A 13,995-nucleotide genomic window follows, 5' to 3' on the forward strand; every position below is an offset into this window, starting at 1 on the left:
TGCGTCCCTGTTTAGAACACTGGTTGGAATAAAATTTTGAAAAGAGGCAGGGCAACCGGGATAGAAGTATGTCTTGGTCAGGTTGCAAAGCAGGGTGGATATTCAGGACTGGAGTTGTTCTTAAAAGGAGCTACTGTTTCTCTACCTCTCCCAGCAACTAGACATACCATAAAGTGAAAACTGATGCCATGATATTTTCAGAAAAATTCTTTGCTTAGGTAAAGTCTTGAAAGCCTCAAGAATGTTAGTTTGTAGTCTTTCTTTCTTTAGTTTTTATTTCTTTCAAAAAATTTATCAGTTCTCACTCTAAAGAAGCTAGAAGCCATTCCACTCTGCCTTATTCCTTTTGGAATTTACTGAGTACATCTCAGCAGTGGCACGGAAAATATATTTCCTTGGAAACCAGAAGTCACACAATAGTCCTCACCCTTCAGAGCCCCATGGGGTGGAGAAATCCCCATGATAGTTGAAATCCGATTATTCTGCTTTTATGTCACCTCCTTTGCTATAAATGAGGGCCAGCGCAGCTGCCAGAGCACAGAATGACACAGATACAATGTGATGTGTCAACCACTCATGTTTCTCTTTTATGAGATCAACTTTTTATAACTCTGCAGTCAGTCCACTGACAGACTATAAAACTTGGCTTATTGGAAACAGATACAACAACCATGAGACGTCACTTGTCAGAGACTGATCCAGCCTCTTCTGGACACGAGTCGGTCCTTAGAGAGAAAGCCATTAGGAGCGGGAGCCTGAGTTGCATCTCAAGCTGTGTAGGCACCTGTCTGGGTCACATAAATATTGCTCCTTGTGAAAAACTGCCATGTCGAGTCCTACCAGAAAGTGCGTGACATTCATGGGTTAGCATCACGGCCTGACTGCTCGTGAATCTTATTCCAGGAGATTTCAGAGTCCTTGAATCCAGCCAAATGTTACTGTCAAAAGCCTTTTCTAATCTATTTGTGGCAACAGAAATGTCTCCTCTTTGGAGAACCCAGAATGCTGGCAGCAAGGGCCAGCTCCCACTTCAAAGGGAGAGTTCAAAGCAGACGCCTCTTTGGACTTGAGCACCAGTGGGCGGAGCCAGTCTCACATGCCTGGTCTTCACGCACGTTCCACTCTACCCCGTCTCTGTCTTACCTTCACTGCAAGCTCAGAAACCACTGCTGTCCCCAGATCGGTCTCCTTATGCACAAACGGGACTCTGAGGTCCGCAGATAGAAAGGGTTTGGAAAGTCTCCCTGGTGCCACGGCTTTCTTCCCTTTTGGGGTGTGTCTCAGTTTGGGGCATGACTTTCTTCCCTCAGCATCCAGGGGCTCAGCTGCAGATGAAAAGCAGCACAGCGAAGTGTCCTGATGCAGGCACCACTGGAAAACATGTGTCCATGGAAACCCCAGGGTTACCTCACCCAACAGCATTCAGATGTGACTGACCACAGAAGCATTTTTTTTTCAATATAGAGGCAGTATCAGCTCTGTCTACAGAGCCAAGAGGGTTTCGCTTTTTTTTTTTTTTTTTTTTTTGGTTTGTTTTTGAAGTTATATCCTCCTCTCCAGAGTTTTTGGGGTAACGTCATATGTTTGGGGAGCATTTTGTATGTAGACAGCATTTTCCCCCGTGCCTCTGCCTCAGCACACAAAGATATCATTCCTATGAAAATAAGAGGGATTCTTCTAGGGAGACATGTCATTATTCATCTCTGCTCTAGTCATTGCCTGCTGCCAAAGAGTTGTTTTAATGTTCTGAATCCAGAATGCCTGTTTTCTCACAGCCTCAGCAGGATCTGGCTCACTCAGCACTTGATGGGAAACCCAGGAGCTGGGGGTGGGAGTGGGCATGACTGCTGTCACGGTGACCTTTCACACCTCCACCACCCCCAGAAGGGAATCGTTAACTCAGGGCACATATGTGGTCCGCACTCCTCCCTCCGTCAGCCTGCTGGGGATCGGCATTATGCGGAATGATGCCTTCTGTCCCTCTGGGCTCCCCAAAGAGCTAACTTAATTGTTGGGAAACATTGGAGAAAAAAGATGTCATTCCTCTACCTCATTGGTTCTCACCATGTGGGAGAGGAGGGATTTCGTCCCCTGGGAACAACGGGGCAAGGTCGGGAAACCTTTTTGGTTGCGTGACTGGGAGAGGGGTGCCAGAGGCATCTAGTGGGTAGGGGCAGGGACGCTGCTGAACATCCTACGATGCATAGGACACCCTTCCCCCAACAATAAACGATCCAGCCCGAAATGTCACTGTGCTGAGGCTGAGAAACCCTGGAGATCCAGCAAGGTGTGGCTTCAGGGCAGTTCAGGTCTCTGTTATTAGCAGTGGGAGGACAAGCTATGGACTAGTTACTAACTGTATGAATAAATGCATCCAATGCACTCACTAGGGCACTCCAGTACACAGAGGACTTTCTTGTGACTGGAGAGTTTGCAGTGTATGTGAGTCCTTCCTGGAAAGCCTTTTCTTCTCTGAATTATGCTCTCAGTCTATGTTGTCTCCCACTGCCTCTCTATTTGTTAAAATTCCTTTCTGCACAATTCATATGAACATAAATCCTTCCTTTAAGGTCTAACCAATTAGAGAAAAGTAGATCCTTCACTTAAGAGCCATAATCTTACTTCCAATCACTCTCTCTCTCTCTGGAAATCTTAGGACAGGTGGAAACAGGGCACCGGATGAAGCCCATCTCATGGCCACATCTAAGATCTATTGTTAAATGCTTAATAGGCATTTCTTTGTTATCACTAGTTTTCTAGTCATATGTCCTAGAATTATAACCTAAGATGTGATTTGTATGCTGAATCACATGGCCAACATTTTTGTGTGTTCCTCAAAAATGGGATTAGGAGGAAGCATGAGAGATCAGTTCCTGGGATCCACCGGCCTCTAAGCCAGCAAGAGATATAGAACCGGACAAGTTCTCAGAGTATCGCTCCAGTCTCCACCCCTGGCTTTCTCACCAGGACCACTTTCGTTCCAAAGCACGAGCGGCTAAGTCATATCAAGGCCAGTTAGGTCAAGATTACCAATATCTAGGCCCTCTGAATGTCACACCCGCTTGCTCACCGCCATGGGGAGGATAATGTCAGGCCAAGGGAAGACGCTGGCTCCTTGGGCTCTCAGGACAAAGCGGACTGGGCCGAGGTTTAGGGCTCCAGGCCACCGAGATGGCGGTCCTCTGGGAAGCACCACTGACTGGAGAGGATGATCTAGAGTGTTCCGCAGCCCCTCTGCTCCAGCTACTCAGACTGGTCACATTTAAGAAAATGTTCAAACGTTTGTTCTCTACATCTGTGTCCATACGTTTGTGAGAACAAACATATGGACACCAAGGCGGGGAAAGTAGGGGGTTAGGTGGTGGTGGTGGGATGAACTGGGAGATTGGGATGGACATGTATACACTAATATGTACAAAATACATAACTAATAAGAACCTGCTGTATAAAAAATAAATAAATAAAATTTAGGAAGTTAAAAAACAAACAAAAAAAAGAAATTACCCAGTCCATTAAAAACTAACCACCCCGTACCCTGGGGCCTCTTGATTTCTGAGATGGCCCACACTCTGTCTGTAGAGTGTGTTTCTCTCTAAATAAATCCACTTCTTACCTAAAAAAAAAAAAAAAATGCTCAAGGTGTTAAAGCAGAGAAAGCATTTTAGAAGCCGATATAGATACGAGAGCGAGCTGGACACATACACGGAAGAAAGTGGTCTCAAGAAGCCACAGCAGTTGAGCCTCACCTCGCAGTGGAAATCTTTTTTACAAGATCATATTAGTGGACTTCAACTGCATGCTCAGATCACCTCTGGGGCTGAGATGTGGATGTAGCCCAGCAAGGCCTCCCATCTGTACAAGCTCTAGGACTCAGCACGGCCACACCTGAGATGGGGAGCAGTCTTCATGGGCAGCATTGCCCACTGAGGTTCAGGGCAGAGTCTGGGCCTGACAGGCGCCCCCTCCCTGGGGGCACCACATGTTCTCACTTCCCAAGACAGAAATTGATTGGTTTATCGCATAACTTGAGCAGAATTTACTCCTTGTTCCAACGATGACCGAGGCAGCAGGCTTGGTCTCACTCGACACCCCCCTACCCCACTCCCCAGCCCGCCTTTCCCCCCCTGCCCAGCCTCCATAGCCACTTCCTGTAGCAAGAACCTCCTGGGCCCTGTTGTCTGGGGGTGGGGAGGGGGGGGAAGAGGGGGCAGGACCTGGGTGCTTAAACCAAGGTCTGGTTTAAGGTCTTCACCACTCAAGCCCCTCACTCCTCACCTGAACTGCCGTTACCCCCAGAGGATGCTCTGCAGCCTGGTCTGGAAGGATAGAGCCCCTTGTAACAGAGGGAGAACTTCTTGTATTTTCCTTGCAGAGCCTGTCATCAGCTTTGCTGCACACGGCCCTGGAGGAGCTGAGCTGGCCCTTGTTTAAGGAAAGCCAGCAAATCCATGCAGATGTTTTTCTGAGAGCTGTTCCGACCAGGACTCAGGGATTTCGCCCTGCCTGGTTATCACATAGCACAGGGGAGGATGGGACTTCTCACTGTGGAGCAGGAAGTATATTACATGAAATCAAAATGTAAGTGGGTTCTTTTTGGATTAGGCCATGTTTTTCTCTTCTGTTTTTCTTTATATAACCTTATCACTCAGCTCCTTTATTTTTCCCCTCTGCCCTCCTTGGCTCTCATGCCAACTCTGGTCTGCAGGACAAACTCAACCCACCAGGCGCTCTGGGTGGCATGGTTTCTAGCTCCACTCCAACCTCATCAGAGGCTCACTAAGGCTTTACTGACCTCATTTTCTTATCTGACACAGAAATCCTACTCCACCTAGTTTTTCAGCGCTCAGGAGACCTCTGACTTAAACCCAAGAGGCCAGAGAGAAGGAGGCTTGGTCCAGAGCGCAGCCTGATTCCTGCTCCCAGGATGGTCAGCATCGCCTCCCGCTTGCTGCCTGCCCTTCTCCGTTGCCCACGTCCCCGACCAGAACCTGCCCTGCACACAAGCAGCTGATAGGCTTCAAGGGGTGAGAAAGACTCCCCGCACCTCACATTTCTTTAACAGCGCACAAGGCATTTCATTTCATAATTTGAGATGAAACGCTCAATGCAAGTCCCCTGGGAGAGGGATGGGCCCCGAATTCACGGTGAGGCACCAATGGTCTTGTCTCAGCTCAAAGCAGAGGTTTGTTTGTGTTTGTTTGCAAGCCTGCTTGGGTTTAGCTCTGGGCTTCTGTTTAAGAGGGTTGAGGGCAGTGGGATGACAGAACAGCAAAGAAGCACTGGTTCCTAAAAAGGAAAGGCCGATGGGAGACAAGTCCCGTCTCCTTCACAGCTTTGATTAGGTCTCCTCTGCTAACCCTCCCCTCCGCGGGCATCTCCTGGTCCACCTCTGCATCAGCCCGACCTGTGCTGATGCCAGCACGGGCTCTTTCGCCCTGTCTGCCTCACAACCGGCCTCTATCCATGCGTTAGTTTCCCACGAAGTGCTTTCCCCAGAAATTGAGAAATGAGCCTGTGTCCCAGAAGACAACGGTTTTGCTTCTTCATAACCAAGAAATCTTGAAAGGATCAGAAATAGAAGGAAAACACGGCAAAGGAGGGAAGAGCCCCGGGGGGGAGGAAATGAAAGGCAGGGTGAGACCCTGTCGAAAACTCAGAGTAGCTGAACTGTGCTAAATGAGCTGAAACAATGCGGCAATGCATCTTTGGGCCGGTCCTGGGCCTGCTGGTCGACTACGCATTGCTCCTCACACCCCACCTGCTCCGTCTCTCAGGGGCTGACCCTGCGGGCTGTGCTTCTCAAGCCGCTGTAGCAGCAGGGTTCCGCTGGGTTCAGCCATGGGGGCCGCCAGCCGGAGACAGGGCGACGGGGCTGGGGAGAGGAAGGTGGGGAATCGCCTCCCCCTTCTCTGCCTCGTACAATTTGTATGTCAGTATTTCTTATTGTTGGCCCCAAAACAAAACAAAACAAACAAATCCACTCTACAGGGAGCTCAGGCTTTTATGACCCACATCCTATAGGAGGGATGGAGAGACCTCCAGAGAGAGCCCGGTCTCTGTCCTCACATCTTCCCCAAACGCTGGCTGGAGAGGAGGGCGCTGCCCAGCTGTTCTCACCTGCCTCCTTTCCTTGGGGGTTTTTGGCGGGCAGGTGACTGAAGGTCCTGAAGGTGGTGAAATCAACCTTCAATTCCACCTCGCATCAAGGCCACATTATGTGGGCGGCTTTGGTTCCAAATCAAACGCCGTGAGCGACCTCCTGCTTCCTGCTTTATAAAATCTAACATTTGGATGCCTCTGCTTCTTCCTGTGATGCCGCTAGACCTGCGTGTAGACATTCATACTATTATAAAATGTGTCCTGCTTGTACGAGTCTACCAGCTAGTCTGTACTCATTAATCCACTCATAACAAATAGGTCATTTTATCACTCCCTAAAGAAAAAAGTGATGCTTTCCAAATTTGCTGCCCTGTTAAACGCTATTCAGAAACAAAACAGTTGAGTGCCTCTCATTATGGTGATTAGCTCCCGGGGCCTGGACTCTAGTCTGGATGTTGTAATAAATTGGAGAGAGAAATCTCAAGTCCGAACTCCCCCACCCTAAACTCTCAACCCAACCTTTTATTTTATTTTACTTTAAAGCTCTGAAGTAGCTTTGTACGCTAAACAGCTGACTCACTGTACGTGATGCCAAGGATGATTTTTCAGAGCAGGGGTCCTGGGGAGGAGGAAGGAGGAAGTCTGAGAATGCAGAATCCCATCCCGTCCATCCCATCATCTCGGCATCTCTGGTCCCATCGCGGCTGGCAATTGTTCAAGGAGCAGATTGTAACCTAGGGAGTCAGATTTGGGAAAATGTACAATGTGACCCCAACCCTCCAACTGCCTCTCCCAGCCTTCGATCTTTTCTGAAAATAGTGGAGTGCACAGTGAGACAAGAAGGAAGCTAGGAGAGTGGGTGAGGTCAAGGGTCTTTCAGAAAGGAGATTATTCCTAAAACAGCTTTCCCCCTAGTGGCCTCTCTCTCCTTCCCATCACTACCAAGGTGCTAAACAACGCAACCGAGGAGCCCTCACAACACCCACTCTTCCCCCAGCTCTGTACCCTGACCCCCACCACCTGCTGGAATTGCTCTGTCACAGGTCACCTCCCACTGTCCGGTAATTAAATTCAGGGGCATGTCTGCCTTCACCTCCCAGATGCAACTGCAGGATTGGACCATGCTGTGTGTCTCCATCCTTCCTCTCTCCATTCTCCGCTCTCTTCCTCCATCCCAGGGCAAACACTATCAGAGTCTACTGCAAATGCCTCTCCTCCTTCCCTATTCCTGTTGGCACTGTGGAGAGCGAGGCATTAGGGAATTTGAGCCAACTGTCCGCATTAGCCTTTTACGAGCTCCCAGTTAGAGCTTTGCTTCGGTTTGCACCCACCTGGGACACACACCTGTGCCAGAGTAGAAGTCATACACTGTAACTGCCCTGCTCAAAAATCTCCCACTCTGCTTTGTGCACAGAGTACAATAAACACGAGCGAATCTGATCCCCAAGTCCTCCTCAGCCTACGTTGCAGCCCTGCCCCCTCACACATCTAGTTCCCGGCTTGCTCACCACACACTAACGAGCTCCTCACTCCCCATCTCCACCCGTTCCCGCATGCTCTTTCTGTCATCTCTGCTTCAAGTCGTAGGGAGAATCCTGCCTCCAGCGTGAAGCTTGTCCTGAATCCCTTTAACTGAATGCGATTGCTTCTTTTTTAAAAACCCAGAGAAAATTTCCCCCTTAAAATGAGCAATTATATGTTTACGTTTGCAATGTAAAATAAACATTTTTTAAAAGGAAGGTATAGCTTAAGTCCCACTTGACAAGCCCACCCAATCCCAGACCCCTCCTGGCGCATTTACACACACCCGTGGATGTAAAATGTGAAGTCGCCAGATGGGGGCTCAGGACCCACTCCTTGTGCTGGCTGCCACTTCTACTGCCGGTACCATCTTTACTTGGTTATTTGGAGACCACTCCTTGGAATGTTGGGGGGGGTCTGGCTTCTCACTTTACTTTGCTTCTCTCTATCAAATGTCTTTTAGAAATTCCTAATAATTTCTAGCTAACCGAAGCCATCTCTTTAATTTGCAGTCCTGTTAGGAATTTTTGTAGTTGGTGACGGTACACCTTTCCTGTCAGTTTTAGGACAGGAAAGAAAAGGAGCCACAGGGGTTCAGTTTCCCATCTTGATGGTCTGCCCACCCCTCGTTTTAGTTCAACATTTTGCCTCAAAATATTTGCTGCTCACAGGCGTCTTCACTAGGGGGTCTCTGGGGTTTCTATGATACCTAGCTAGCGTGGCTGGCAGGAGCTCCATAAGCACACACAGTTTCAATAAATGGTAGGAACATTTTTTTTTCTCACCCACATGACTCAATATCAACAGCACGATGCTAGGAAGCTCTGATCGCTGTCGGGGACTCATTTCAACATGGATGCATTCTTAGAGGGTCTTCCCTGCTTACCTTTATAACTGGAGGTTTTGGTCTATTTGATCACAGAACAGACAGCGTTTTATGGGCTGTAAATGGAGACAAAGTTACAGGAAGGAAAGGAGTAGCCAAGAAGCAGAAGAGGCCTTTTTTTTTTTTCCTTTTGGCCTCACCGCATGGCTTGTGGGATCTTAGTTCCCTGACCAGGGATTGAACCAGGACCCACAGCGGTGAAAGCGCCGAGTCCTAACCACGGGATCACCAGGGAATTCCCAGAAGCAGAAGAGGCCTTAACAGCACAAACTCCACTCTGCCCACTCCCCAGAAGTTCAGAGAGATGTTGGGGAGAACCTTGGAAATCCATAGGCAATGGGGCTGGAAAGTTCCTGCACATTGTGCCCAATCTCAGAAGAGGCAGGGAGGCCTCAGCTGACATTCGAAAACCAAAAGCAGAATGCAAAATTATAAATACACACAATTTATTCATCTTTTTTAAAAAGCTGATGTATCACAGCTTTCCTATACGTAGATACAGATATAGACCATAGACACACACACATATCTCAAAAGACAGGATGGAACGTTGTGAAGAATAAATGTCCATGGTTGGATAAGTCTGGCTGAACAAGTACACTTTTCAGCCTTCCTTCTCCAATCCCCCCAAAATGTATGTTTTTAAATCTAAAACAGTACTAGGGGAAAGAAGAAAGAAGGAAGAAATAACTAACATACAGGAATAAAGGAATTTTAAAAATAGCAGCTAAATATAAACTAGAGTAGAAAGGATATAAAGCTGTGAAAATAGTCAAATTCAATTAACAGGGAGAAAGATGAACCACTTTTAAGGGAGTGAATTTAAGAGAATATATTAGTAATAAAGTATTCTTATTATATTTAGGAAAAATACATTTATATCATCAGTGTGTTTAATGGCTTTAAGGTAAAGAAAATTTGTAAGATTTATGTGTTATTATGCAAAGTTGTAATAGCATATGAATTGAGTGATCTACCTCTGCTTGTCAGTTACTGAGCCCCTGGTGGAAATTCCAGCAGGATGGACCCGGCCAGTCATCCCCATGCTTTCACAATTAATATTCTCCCCTTAGCCAGCTCCTCTAAATTCTGATATAAAATGGGCTTGAATGATTCTGAGAAAGGCCAAAATAAATATCCATTGTAGGTGAGATTTCTAGAAATTTGGGATAAAAGAGAGAAGGCTCCATAGCTTCCTTTTTTTAAAACATCACCCATCTTATAAGCCTTTACCACCTTCTTCCCAATTCTCCTTCCAGAAGGACCCTGATACGTGTTTCAAGCATGTGTCATACCCCTAAGCCAGCACTTCGCCAATCAGGCCTCAGGCTGATGTGAAAGCAGCTTGTAACCAACAGGAAGGCAGAAGGTTCAGGAGGAAACCAAAGCTTCCATGTGAGTCGTCCAGCAGCCTCAAGCAACTTTTGTGACACACACACCAGAAGTCTTCGAGAAATCTTATCTCCCTCAGCGCTTTCTGGAGTTTAAAGGGTTAAGCCAAAATGTGCTGATTTACACTGGCTGGGTGTTGGAGGCATGTAAAGTAGAAAGGATTCTAAATTGGGTGTCAGCCCAGGACCCGGTCAGCTCACAGCAGCTTTCTGACCATAGACAAGGAAGTTTCCCCAGGCCTCAGGTCCTCCGTCTATAAAATGACAGGCTGAATTAGATGAAATCAGAGTTGTATAAACAAGGCTCTGGCCAAATGCCTCATGGTCATTGTGACAGTTCATCTGCAGCACAATTCTATGTGGTGTGTATATTATCTCCATTTTACAGAGCATTTCTTTTGGTTTTTTTTTTGTTTTTTATTTCTTTTATTTTTGAAAATTGTATTGAGGGACTTCCCTGGCAGTCCAGTGGCTAAGATTCCGCGCTTCCAATGCAAGGGGCGCGGGTTCGATCCCTGGTCAGGGATCTAAGGTCCCACATGCTGCGCCGCGCGGCCAAAAAAAAAAAAAAAAAAAAAAGATTATTGAAGTATAGTTGAATACAGAGCATCTCTAACATCCTTACCCATTCTAATATTTTTAGACTCTAGATAATTAAGTTTCATATCTATTTGGATTCTTATTTTTCTGCAAAGTTACTTGAATTTATTTTTTAAGGGGTTTATTATAGGCACTTCTAAAATGAAGGGAAGTAATTACCCAATGGACTCAGGAAATGAGATTGCTAATTTGGATGCTAAAATGGTTTCTGATGACACTGATGAACTCTCTGTTCTTCCTAAATTCACCAGTAATTCATTTCTCTGCTTTTTTCCAGCTCGAGAGACTTGATTCGTCTGCACCCTCCACGGACTAAGCTTCAGATGGATCATTATGCTGACTTCTGCTACAGCTCAGGATCATTTTGGACAGAGGTACGGCGAGGTGATGAGTCCCAACCAAGAGGCTACAGGACTGGGCTTCCCCCCATCTCCGGAGTCCCACTCAGCACAGGGATTTATGTTGGCCTCTCCCAGAACCGTGGAAGGCTATCTAATGTTTGAGTCAAGTACAGCTGGCTGGGGTCTTTAACTGGTGGTTGGTCATGGCTGGACTGCTGATCCTCTGGAATTTCCAGCAGGTGCAAAGTGGGAATAAGCCATCATCTGAATTAAACGAGAAAAGCCCCAGAGGTGAGGCAAACATTGCTCAAGTTTTAAAAGACATTTATTTTGAAGCGCCTGCAATTTGGAATGATTTGAAGGACTTCAGTTTCAGGCTCCTCTGCAGCCCAAGTCCAGTAGGAATCCTGGGGACCGTGCGGCCACCTGGAAGGTGATAGAAATTCTAAAAAACTTATTCTTAGGAAAGTCATAGCCAAAAAACCCTTCCAGGCATCTCTAGCTGTGATTCCTCTTAAAATCCGGGGGAGGTCCATGACCATCTGGCTTCCAAAATGAAGAAATCACAACTGTATCTAAAAGATACCAGGGCAGCGAGGAAAATGTGAAAGGTCTGGTCAGTGAACCCATTTGTTTTATCTTTGTGACGCCAACCAGTGTTTCATTTCCCCGGGGTAGCCCTGGTTTTGGGGAATCAACTTCCAGCCCAGTTCTGTCACTTGCTAACAGTGAGATTTGGGGAACGCCAACTCCCCCATATCTCTGGCTTCGGTTTCTAGACCTATAAAATCAGTGCTGGACAGGTTGAGGTTCTTTTAGCCAGAGCAAAACTGACTCTATAAAATACACCGTTTGTTCTGTTGTCATGGAGACAGACTGGAGCTCCATTAAGCCCACCAGCTCCGCCACAGGACTTACCTGAGGCCGATCCCGTCTTCAGAAGCTCAGGGCAGGGAATGTGTGTGGGACAGGAGCCTGCAGCCTGCGGGCGTCCGGGCAGCTTCACCTCGGGATGGTTTGTCCTCCAGGCGCACACTCTTCTAAAAGGAGAGAAGTTGATTTAGTAAACTTTGGGGAGAGGTGAGTGGCCGCGTTCTAAACACTAAATGAACAGAGGGCTCAGGGACCAAGTTGGCCGACAAGAGTTGTTTTTAAATCAGTATTCTGCAAAAGGGGTACAAGAACATTTTTCCAGGGGCTCTTCAGGCATTGACAGTCTTGAGGAAATTAATTTTCAGATGCTCGATTTAAATTTGTATTTTTTTCTGCCTAAGAATAGACCTGTACTTCACATTTCTCAACGATTTTTTACCCCAGCCGTCCTTCTCCCACTTTATAAAAAAACTGCACGCCCCTCACCCATCCTGAAGCTCACAAGGGTGAAAGCCTCCAGGGCACCACACCTCTCCTTCCAGAGAGCCCCGGACACGGACAGAGGGAAATGTCCTTAGAAAATACTGGAGGTAGAGGCCCCGTACTTCACCCAGGCGACAAGGTCAGATGAAGGTCTTACGATTCTCTGTAAGAATCGGGATTCAGAAGCGAGACAGTTGTCACAGGGATGCAAGGAAACTTATTCGAGTTCAAAAATGAAGTCAGGGTTTTTCTGAGAGGAATTGGCTGATTTGGCTAATTGGTCTGAGGAGGCTCTGCCTCTAAGCTCTGTGCTGGATATTGTCTACGAGGAACTAAATCTGCAGATGAAAAATTTTCACAAACATATATTAAAGCACATGAAAAAATAATAGCCTCCTTTTTAAAAACTGTATTTGCAAAGGTGTGTTTAAATTAATAACAATGCCAAACACGAAGAAAAGCTGTGACACATGCAGAGGGACTGTCAGGTGGCATCAGCCCCCCGGGCTCTCCATCCCATCACCATTCCTTTCCTCACCTCTGCCAGCAGCCCAGGCCCGGTTCAGCTGTGTCCTCAGCTGGTCAGACCCCGAGGGCATTCCCTCCGTGTGGAGTCCGTTGGTAAAGCCTGTGGCAGAGGGCTGAGCCTTTCAGAAGTGGTCCACACGTGTCCAAATGGGGGGGGCACTGAAATCAGCCTGTGCCCCACCCAGGTGGGCGACTCTGACACGCTTTCAGGTTAAACCTCCCAACGGGTTTTAAGCCTATTTCTTCTAAGGCTATCTGGGCTTCAGGCGTAAGGAGAATCAGCAGGGATCTGAAAAGGAGGTTGAAAACTTGAACAATTGGGGAAAAAAATCAATATCCTTAATTATTTGTTTTGCTTTCATTTTCATTCATTTTTAATTTTATTAATTAATTTTCCTTCCAAACAGATAGCTCCTGGCTAAGATATCTTCACCCAAGTCACCTTGTTAGTGATTTGGCTACACCTTAGAACCCAGGTCTTCTCCTGTGTATTTACCAAGTGTCAGAGCCCCTGGGAATGGGATTATATCATAGAGACATATACTCTTAGGATCATTAAAATCTGAGAGGTGAAACATTGCTCCCTTGGCCTGCTGCAGGGCCTTTGCACATGCAGTTCGTCTGTCTGGAATGCTCTCCTCCACCCATATCTCTTTCTGGCTAATTCCTTTTTATCTTGGAGAATCCACAGGTCAGGTCAGGCCCCTGTAACTTGCTCTCCTAGCAGACTTGCTTCTTCTTAGCACCAATCAGAACTGTAATTAAATAATTAATTAGGTGTTTATTCCCAGGATCCCTCTTTGGAATGTAAATTCCAGGGAGACAGAGACTTTCAACTGTATAGGCTGAACACTGTATCGTAAGCATGTGATACCATCCTGCACATAGTAGACGCTCAATAAGTATTTATGGCATAAATGCAACTTACTTCCTCTCACCTCACCTTTTACAATATTTTCAAAATTTTATTCCACCTTTTGACAACGATCCAACATGTAAATTAACCACTCATTCCTCTCTGTTCCCGTAGCCTGTTATACATAAGACACAATAGCATCTGATTGAACCATATGAAATTGTCGGTTTTTAAGAGACCAAAGTGGTTGAATGTCTGCAATTTCATGTGATTAAATCTAACGGTTCATAAAAAATCTACAAACAATAAATACTGGATAGGGTGTGGAGAAAAGGGAACCCTCTTGCACTGTTGGTGGGAATGTAAATTGATACAGCCACTATGGAGAACAGTATGGAGGTTCCTTAAAAAACTAAA

The sequence above is a fragment of the Eubalaena glacialis genome, chromosome 10 (assembly GCF_028564815.1).
Source record: "Eubalaena glacialis isolate mEubGla1 chromosome 10, mEubGla1.1.hap2.+ XY, whole genome shotgun sequence".
Lineage (NCBI taxonomy): Eukaryota > Metazoa > Chordata > Mammalia > Artiodactyla > Balaenidae > Eubalaena > Eubalaena glacialis.